Source organism: Eptatretus burgeri, chromosome 7, assembly GCF_056783735.1.
Source record: "Eptatretus burgeri isolate ZD-2024b chromosome 7, Ebu_testis_v1, whole genome shotgun sequence".
Taxonomy (NCBI): Eukaryota; Metazoa; Chordata; class Myxini; order Myxiniformes; family Myxinidae; genus Eptatretus; species Eptatretus burgeri.
In genome coordinates, this window is record NC_140967.1 from 50,774,091 (window position 1) to 50,784,090 (window position 10,000).

General features: G+C 37.8%; 1 protein-coding gene and 1 long non-coding RNA gene across 6 annotated transcripts in view; one reads left to right on the plus strand and one right to left on the minus strand.

The window, feature by feature from the left end:
• LOC147023247 (uncharacterized) overlaps nt 1-6,980 on the plus strand; it is a 63,087-nt gene extending 56,107 nt beyond the window's left edge. The window contains exons 2-3 of the long non-coding RNA XR_015060108.1: nt 5,644-5,721; nt 5,804-6,980. This is a non-coding gene — a long non-coding RNA (uncharacterized LOC147023247). The remainder of the gene's footprint in view (nt 1-5,643; nt 5,722-5,803) is intronic.
• The window catches only part of LOC147023246 (zinc finger homeobox protein 3-like), a 585,945-nt gene that overhangs the window by 137,709 nt on the left and 438,236 nt on the right, over nt 1-10,000 (minus strand). The window lies entirely within an intron of this gene.

Sequence of the window (10,000 nt, forward strand, 5' to 3'; positions counted from 1 at the left end):
TATATATATATATATATATATATATATATATATATATATATATATATATATATATCCTGGTGTTGGCGCAGTGGTTAGGGCAGCGGCTTGGGATCCAAAAGGTCCTGAGTTCAAGCCCCGTTGGGCCACTGAATTAATACACCAGGGGGTTGACTCAGCCCGTCATCCTTCCGAGGTCGGCGAAATGAGTACCAGTATACTGGGCCGGTGTATACCCTGGTTAAAATAGGTGTACCATATCCCTGTGTTGTAAGAGGCAACCAGGGTTGCGTCAGGAAGGGCATCCGGCGTAAAACATGTGCCAAATCACGATGCGGATCATACGGATTATCCGCTATGGCGACCCCTAACGGGAGCAGCCGAAAGAGGAAGAAGATATATATATATATATATATATATATATATATATATATATATATATATATATATATATATATATATGATTAGATTTTTCTTTATAAACGTCAATTTCTGTTTTTTTTACGTCAAGTTGAAAAAACGTCAATTTCAAATCACACTTAGTAAACGACTAAAAACATTTCCATCGTTGATAGAAGAAACTTGCAGAAAGGGGACATAAACATAATGGTTAAAAACGTATTCATGTTTTATTTGTTATACAGTCATGGCTCATGGAAGAGCTTGCTTGTATTAGTACACTGAATGGAACAGGACACAACAGGACAAAAGGAACACTCAAGAGAGGGGGTGGGGGGAGGAATGCCAACAGCAGAGTTGAAGGACAAGGTAGAGGGAGACTTGGACAAACAATGGACATGGGGAGGAATGGGTTGCACAAGATGGATACAGAAGGAAACTCTCAGGAGGGAAAACTGGAAATTTGGAAGGAGAAGGTATTGTGATGGGGTGTGGAAGTGGGGTGGGGGCTTGGTTAACGAGGGTATAAAACATCATGGTTCTGGATTGGGGACAATCTGAGATGGCGGTGAACAGCTGTCTTGAAGAACTCGAGGGAAGAATGAGATTTAAGAGGATGAATAAGTTGGTTCCACAGGCAGGAAGAATGAGGAATAAATGAATGGAGGTGAGCAGTGATCCTGGATTTAGGTAGTTTCACCAGGAGTTTGATGGTGGAGCGTGTGAGCCATGTAGAAACCTGATTGTGGGGGAGGGGGGCACAAAGCACGGGAAGAACAGAGGGTGCAAGCCCAGAAAGGAGACAGTAGAAGACAGAGACCACCGACCTGTCTGCAATGGAGAAGTGATCGGCCCATAGAGTAAGCTTTATTGTGGGAAATTACAATAATCCTGAAGGCTTTGGTTTCCATGGCATCAAGCTGAGCAAGATGTAAGGCAGGGGAGCCAGCCCAGAGGGGAGAGCTGAACTCCATAAAGCTGTAGATTAAGGCCTTGGCGGTGGATCGGAGTTCAGGTGTGCCAAGGAAGGACTTTGTACGATAGAGGATGCCCAGTCGGCGACTGGCTTTGGAGGCAAACTTTGAAATATGGTTTGCCCAAGAAAGATCATGGCTGATAGTGAGACCCAGGAGTTTTTTTAATGCACAATTTCAAGGCTCATTTTAGAGCTAACACAGAATGTATAACAAGGGGAGCAGGAGACAAGAGGAACTGGAGAAGGAAGCACAAAACAGTGGGAAATAGACACATGAGGAGATCTGTGAAAGTGAGAGGGATGGGGTGGAGTACACAGGGTAAATAAGATGGACACTACAGGGACTTTCAGGAAGGAAAGCAGGGAATATGAAGGAGGAGGGTTTGGGGTGGATTAACGGGGGTAGAAGAGATAATGGTTTTGGATGGTGGAAAAGAAGAGATGGTGGTGAACAGCTATTTTGGAGACCTGGAGGGAAGAGTGGGATTGAAGAGTGTGTGGGAGTTTGTTCCAAAGGTGGGGAAAAAGAGGAATGAAAGAGTGAAGGTGAGCAGCGATTCTTGATTTTGGTAGTTTAACCAGAATGGGGTTGCTGGCAGACATTGAGCACACTGCATAAATATGGGCAGGACAAATAGCAGACAGAGCAGGGGGTGGGGGGAGGAGGTGAGGTTTGAATGACTGAACTTCCTTAAGAGGATTGTTAAGAAAGTAGATCAGGGGTGAGGGGTTCCCAGATGTCCCTTTTGGAGAGAGATCGTGAGAGTGTGAGATTATTCCAGATTGAAAGACATATTCCAAGTGTTTTACCAGCTTGTGATTTTTTCAAGGTCTGAAGAGAGGGAAGAGACTGCAGTCTGCCTGTGTGAAGAATGAGGGATGTCATGGCAAATGTGGAGTCATTAGCAAATATATGAAGATAATTTTACAGCGAATCAGAAAGTTCATTGATGAAGATCAGGAATAGGACTGGGTCTGGAACACTGCCTTGGGGCGCTCCAGTCTTGAGTGGAGAGGAGATGAAAGGATTTATTTGAGAGCCCCATGTTGGCTACGAGAGTAGAGCAAATCGGAAGTCAGTGAGCCATGTGTGGAGTTCGCCTTGGATGCCATAGGCAGAGTTTGGAGAGTAAGGCAGAATGCCAGACTGTATCAAAAGCATGAGATATGTCCAGAGAGAAGGCACTGATCTCACGTCTGATATTGAGTGCCTCCACCATTGTTTGGAGAGTAGAAGCAGCATGTCCAAGGTGGAGTGACCATGTCTGAATCTGAATTGATGATCTTCGATGAGGTTGTTGGAGAAAAGGAATGATTTTATATCAACTGCAATGATGGATTCCAAGACTTTGTTGATGATTGGAAATAAGCTGATAGGTCTGTAATGAAGGGGATCAGTTTTTGCACCTTTTTAGTACCATTAGTGTGGAAAAATTCCACATGAACTGGTATTATATGGTGTCAATTTGTCATTGTTTTGGATCAATGAGTGAAGCAGGTGTGTTAATCTCTGAAAAAACGGTCAGCTACTGGGTGGAGCATTCGGGACAGAGTGTGTGTGTGGCTTTGAGAAAGATTATACGTCGTTAGATTTTTTGCAAGTGGTTAAATGGCACTGTAATAATACCAGAGGTATTATGCGCAATAATAATTATGTACTCCTGACAACATAAATCAATAAAAAGCTCAATAAATGCTAAAAAAAAAAACGATTTTCTTTCATCAAAATGATCAAAAGCTAAAAATTGAATTCAGCCAAGTTTGTATGTATATATATATATATATATATATATATATATATATATATATATATATATATATATATATATATATATATATATATATATATATATATATATATATATACAGTATATATATCTATATACAGTATATATATATATATATATATATATATATATATATATATATATACAGTATATATATATATACAGTATATATATATATATATATATATATATATATATATATATACAGTATATATATATATATATATACAGTATATATACAGTATATATACAGTATATATATATATATATACAGTATATATACAGTGTATATATATATATACAGTATATATATATATATACAGTATATATATATATATATATATATATATATACATATATATACATATATACAGTATATATATATATATACAGTATATATACAGTATATATATATATATACAGTATATATATATATACAGTATATATATATATATATATATATATATATATATATATATATATATATATATACAGTATATATATATATATATATATATATATATATATATATATATATATATATATATATATATATATATATATATATATATATATGCGACCAGGGTTGTGTCAGGAAGGGCATCCGGCGTAAAACATGTGCCAAATCACTCTGCGGATCATACGGATGATCCGCTGTGGCGACCCCTAACGGGAGCAGCCGAAAGAAGAAGATATATATGTATATATATATATATATATATATATATATATATATATATATATATATATATATATATATATATATATATATATATATATATATATATATATATATATATATATATATATATATATATATATATATATATATATATACTGAGGCTGTTGGCATCATCACTATTTAAAGAAGCAAAATAAAAAAACAGCCAATCAAAATTTCAATAAATTTTGCAACAAACAGGAAAGAACAAACTTAAGCTCGAGATGTTTCATGCATGATGCATTGACATCTTCAAAGGCTATTTTCCACTATATTGCCTAAAGTTTTGGGACCACACACACAAAGTTGAATTTAGCCCTCCTAGCCTTCATTTGACTATTCACACTGCAAAGCATCATCTTATTTTTAAAGGTGTGCACCAGGTATTGAAAAATCAGTTGCTATTAAGATTCCAAAAGGTAAAGAATTTGGTGACTGATTTCAACATGTGCTTGTTATTGAGTGTCAGAGGTTCACAACATTTCTGTCTTATTGGGGCTTCCCAAGTCAACTGTAGGTCATATCTTTATCAAATGGCAGATAAAAGGCCATCCTCTTTGAGAATAGGACAGGCAGGTGATAATTATTGACAGAATGGCCGAAAATAACTTTAATATGTGAAATATTATACCTCATATGTCTCCTCTAAGAGTCTCAACCCTGGAGTAAAAAATCTACCAAAATATACCCAAAGCAAATTCCTATACGACTTCAGACATTGAATAAATATTAAAAACACGGCATTTATAGTGCTCCTGCAAATGCGAATATCCCATTCCGATAACGTTTTGAATGCACCTTATAGGGTACGGTACGTTATGGTATAGTTATGGTTAGGTTTGGTATCATATGGTCTGAAAAGTGCAGTCTCAATGTTAGATAAGATGGTTAAAACATAATATTGGTATATATTATTTTAAGAACACATAGTAACAAAAGCAATAGGAATTATTTGTAGAATTAATCGCCACAAAAGTAGCATATCTTTAAATGATAAAATTTTAAAAGCCATGTCTCCCTTTATCCCTCCACTCTCTTCCATCTTATCCTCTCATTGTTGTTTCTTTTGTTAAACCCCTTTCTCTTTTGAACACTCTCTGCTATCCTTCCAAGTAACAATTTAACCTCTTTTCTTCCCTCTTCTTGCACCATCCCTTCATTTTCTAAATTCTATAATTTGCAATCCCACCACCCCCTCCCTCCTCCTCTTCCATCCCTCGCTTTCGCCTTACTTCGTTGATAATAAATAAGTGGCCTCTCCAAGCATTGTTCCTGTAGTAAGCAAGAGGAAGACAGGAAAAATTGCGAGCAGGATGATTAAACAATTAAGCAGTGCCAACCAACAATGAACAACATAATTACTACTGTGGTATCAATGACTTAAATGGGGTATCATTAGTCAAGCCCCTTTCAGACATTCAAAAATTCATTCATATTTTTTAATTGAATGTGAATCCGCAATTTTTCCGAATTATTTTGTTAAAGTGTGAAGGTTCTAAAAAGGAATTCAACACCTTTCAAAACCTCCCTCCAATCACATACTCATATCAATTTGTCATTGCTTGGTGGTGAGCTAGTCTGTATGAACTTTAAAAGTCGAAGTCATGAGACCGGCAGTTTAATATGGCATGTAGTGTTAGAGAGTTTGATAGCATGTGTTGTTTTATGATTGAGTCTGCTGAACATATGCATCATACAAAGGTGCGTTATCATTTGCAACTGGCACGGCACCATCAAGAGGATAGAAGACGAATGCTGATGATTGTCTATTTGCTCTTCAGCTTTGTTCCACTGCATGCCGTACGGGCTCATTCTTGCTACACTTGGAGGAGCCACAGTGAGAGAATGTATCTTGAAAGGTAAGTTTCATGACACTCAAGTGAAAACATTATATGAAATTTAAAATACTGAATTTTAATGTTGTCATTTGTTCGTTTGTAGGTGTCCTCAAGATGTTCCGATGAAATTGCGTGTTTCAAAATACACGTTCTATTATTCACGTGGTGTCTTGGCCCCATGTATTGAAAGATACCCAACTACTTCGGACAATCCCAGTACCTCATTGGGTCATCTTTGCTTTGGGGAGACTGACACTGAATGTGGAATATCAGACCTTAAGCCACCTCTTTGGGGTCAGAATATAAACTACCTGTGAAATTACAATCAAGTGCTGTGATGTGATTTCAAGGAAGCTTCAGCCCTGGTTCCTCACCATGCTGCAGGGTGAAGTTTTAAGAGGTGGTTGAAGGCTTCAACTCGAGGTGGAGAGTGCCACAGTGTGCAGGCATCATAGATTGGACTCACAGCCCAATTATCGCACCACCTGAAGCACACTCCTAGTATTTTAACCACAAGGGTTAGCATTATTTCATACTCCAATGATTGTTGACAACATTTACAAGTTTTTAGATGTGAACGTAGGATGGCCGTAATCTGTAGATGAAGCACATCTTCGAACAAATTAAAAACTTTTTGATGAATGCGAGACTGGAATATTCTTCCCTCAAACTGAAGCAGACATTTGTGGATGAATTACCAGGCCATCTATTATTATCAGTGATGCTGTGTAAGCCTCTACTGCCATAGATTATGAAGTCACACATAAATCACTGTCTGATGCTGTGAGAAACTTTTAAAAACAGAATTAGCCATGCAAGAACGTGCATGGAAGAAACATTTGGATGATGAAGGGATATTTCACCAAACCTTTTTTCAAAAAGTGATTTTTAAAAACACAACTTTTGGTAGACGCCTAGTTGTGCTCTTCATAATATTTCTGAACTATGGAAGGATATTTATTTTCTCCAAAATGATTAGTTACAAAGGCCAGAGGCAAAATAAACTGGCGGTGCAATTGATCCCGGAGTTACTATGCTACTTCGTCGCAAAAGTGATACGGGCTACTTCTGCCTGATATTTTTCGAACGCCATGAGATTTTCAAAATCAAAACCTCTTGAAATTGCATATTTTAACATGTTTTTCCTTGTAGTTTAGAAATAATTGTTTATGTTAATTTGATTCTCTGTTTACTTTCCTTTCTTTTTCATTAAATTTGCATTAATGTATATTCTACTTCCTCCTCTTGATATATGCCCTAAAGAAACCAATAAATGTTGTCCTTGGATATCAAACATTGATAGCTCTCACAAATATATACTGCATATGCATTACAGATACAGTATAATATAATAAAAACAATGAATGGCCAAATATTCATTTAAATTTTCACACAACCACCAATGGGAAACGTTCTAAATACATTATGACCTCTTCGTATACAACACATGTTTTCAACATCACTTTCAAATGTCCACAAGAAAACTTAGCTGTGATGAAATGGACTTGTTTAACCTTCTTGTCATCAAGGTATCAAGTCTGATGTTTACTTAACGGTTAAGGTGGCTGGCTTAAGATCCGAGGGTCTTAAGTATGAGCCCCTGTCATGTCGTTAAATAACACCAAGTAGGTTGACTCAGCCTCTCATCCTTCCGAGGTCGACAAAATGAGTACCAACTTACTATAAACAGCAGAACTGCATCAACGGCACAGCTGCATTTCCAGCAATGATGCAACCAGCAGCCACAGGCTGCATACAAAAAAAATAATCAATGTACCATATTAATTACAAAGAGTCAGTGCTGCCAAAGCGGTCTCTTGGCAAGGGTTATGCTGGGTGGTTGCCACTGTCTTACCAGCAGTCATTCAGGGCAGGAATTTGAAATTTGTTCAGGGTGTCAGTGATAACTCACCTCGTTTTCATGAAAGAGAATGTGGGATCTTTAACGTCCACCAAAGACCATTGCTGGCAGATGGGTCCGTCGGCTTAACGTCCTTCCAATGGACGGCACATACATGCATTGCCCTGCCTACGAAACACCAGAGTGACGGTTTATAGCTGGGCCGAGATCCAAATCCAGGCGAGACAGCTCAAGGGTGAGTGCACATACCTCGAAAGCTATCTTTCCTGTCCCTGGACTTTACCTTATACAGTTGTTTTTTGTTTTTTTTTTAAAGTAAACATCACGAATAAAAAAGCCAATAGTGTTGTGACGTGTACACTGCCCAACTAGCAAAGAAAGATTAAGCGAGGTGGGAGCACGTGAATGGCAACTCACCTCGAGGAGAGGAGAAAATATAAAAGGGTGCCATTGCGTACTAATGCTATCAGTTTCTTTTCAGACAAGCAGTTCATTTTCAAAGCCCTCCAAAACCAAAGAATCCAGTTTTTAAAACCCACTTTGTCGGGTGGACTAATTCGAATTTCACTGAGCTCGGTAGACGACCTAATGCGATTTATCTCTTATTTAGTCTGCATGCAAACCAAGAAATTGAACTCCTTTCAAATTGCTAATTCGATTCATTAAAGTTATTACCTCTGATTGCCTGAAAGGGGCTTAAGACTAAAGCACCAGCGATACCATTTTGGAGGTCTCATTAAGAGCACTGTGTGCAGCCTCGGTAAACATATTATTTGAAAAAAAAAAAAAGATAACACAAGGTAAACTATTGTAACATCATTCAAAGTCAAACTCAACTCAAAGAGATTACATAATATATATTAATTACCGGTACGTTATATCCTTTGGTTTAATCTGTCGTCCTAGTTTGTTCTGCGAATCCAGCAGGTGCACAGCAGCTTGAGAAAATGTCAACAGGTGACGAACATAACCCTTTGCTTCACAAGAATGGTGATGTAATATGTCCTTCAAAGTATATGTTGAGCCACTTGTCCTCTTTGTATGCACGTGGTCATGTGAGACAATGATGGACAAATGTGAGTACCGTTTCAGGGCCTCTTTAACTCAAGAAAGGCTATGGTTGTGACCGAATTGTGAGAACAATGATTGGTAAATGAGAGGTTCAGAGGTGAATAATCTGTTTGCACTGATTAGTTTGGTCTAGACATGGTGTTAGTCACACAATGTGGTTAATTCTTAATGTCCTTAGGGAAACTTAGGATTGGAATTAAAATGCGAATAAGCAAAAGGTAGTGTCACTGAAAATTCCTCCTAACTGAAAACAATTCAACACTCCTCTTCGGCCTTTCTAATGATTATATTTTTTGTCATCTCTTCTCATGCTACTGTATCTTTTCTCAATAATTCATTGGATGGCCAGCCGGCGTTGCATGACGTTCGAGTTGTGGTGCGGATGCTTGTATATCTTTTTCTTTAATTTGGTCCATGTATTGTTTATTTCACTACCATGGTGGGCAGAATGATTCTGGAGAAAGTACAATGTCTTTCTTTGTCTATACCTTATCAGCAGCCTTTGTATAGGCAAATCAAGTGGGAGGAAGAAAAAGAAGAAGATGAAGAATAATAATGGAAATGAGAAAAATCAATAGGAAATAAATAACTTATTGACATTCATGATTCACAAAGATGACAATTCTGTGATGCCCGGTATTTTTGCCCTCCAGAAAGGACAACCCACACAAAAAACTGACACCCCTCCACCAACCCGCTCTCCCACCCCTTCCTCTCCCCTTTCATCCTCCCATAATATTTATATGGACGTTATAGCAATGGCTTTAAGTCTGATAGGATGGTGCAGAGGCATCACACTTAGATTTGATTCCCAAACTCGACTATAAACTGTCAATATCGGTGCTTCACAGGCAGGGTGTTGCATCACAAAGTGTGTTGTCCCTCAGATCAATGTGAAGCTGAGTGTCCTGTCTGTCATCATTAGTTGGTGGACATTAAACATTCCACAGTGTCTTTTGCAAAGAGTCGGTGAGCTATCACTGGCACCCTGAATAAATTACAAATTCCTGCCACGTGAATTCGAATTTGGCCCATCCTTCTTGGGCGAAAAACTTTCCTCAGCACACCACACAATAACGTACGATTGATTGGAGCCATTACAGTAGTAGTAGAAGTAGTAGTAGGAGTAGTAGTATTGGTAGTGGTAGTAGTAGTAATTGTAGTGGTAGTAGTAGTAATATAAACTTAGGTTGTGTTGTGTTGTGTGTGTGTGTGTGTGTGTGTGTGTGTGTGTGTGTGTGTGTGTGTGTGTGTGTGTGTGTGTGTGTGTGTGTGTGTGTGTGTGTGTGTGTGTGTGTGTGTGTGTGTGTGTGTGTCTACTATAGTGTGCCTGTTAAGGAGTTTGGAATTTTGATGAAAAGTGATCTC